The sequence below is a fragment of the Triticum urartu genome, chromosome 1A, assembly GCF_056163025.1.
Source record: "Triticum urartu cultivar PI428250 chromosome 1A, HENAU_Tu73, whole genome shotgun sequence".
NCBI classification, from domain to species: Eukaryota; Viridiplantae; Streptophyta; class Magnoliopsida; order Poales; family Poaceae; genus Triticum; species Triticum urartu.
In genome coordinates this window covers 584,000,208-584,000,858 of record NC_141873.1, presented here as the reverse complement: position 1 = coordinate 584,000,858, position 651 = coordinate 584,000,208, and positions in this window count along the sequence as shown.

The window sequence follows — 651 nt, the reverse complement described above, 5'->3', positions numbered from 1 at the left end:
ACGTAAAAGATATAGCCGCATCGAGGGCGTTACAACCGATGCGTTCTTTCATCCACGACGTGTCCCCGGACCTGGCAAGCTTGGTCGGCGCTTCGTCAACTTCGTCTTCGTCCGTCTACGCATGCCCGGTGCTGGCAACACCGGGCGTGCCTTCGTCTACGATGTGTCCCCGGGGTTGGCAACCCCGGCACGACGCGTTGTCAACACCATTCTCCTTCCTGGCGCATCACTTCTTCGACACCACTGCGCCCATGACTAACTCGGCGCCTCCTTGCGCCCGCGGCTCCACGGCGACTCCCTGACACCGGCTACCCGACTCGACATCGACCACGGTGTTCTTCGCACGGCTACCTCGACCACGGCTACACCACCCTACGCTCTCGGCTACATCGACATCGGCACAAAGGGCTATCATCCGCTTGAGCAACTCGTCGGCTTCCTCTACAGTCAACGCGTCCGTGACGTGACACCGTCAACGATGCTCCCGCTAGGACTGGGGGGGATGTCAGTCCGTCGGCTGCTATTCTCTCCAGTCTGACCGTCCGCGACGCTCCTGTTGTTCGCAACGCTACCGCTACGACTGCGGGGGGATGTTAGAGATATATTTGGAATACTTGTATTTGGTAGTCTAGGATTTGTAATCCGTCTCCT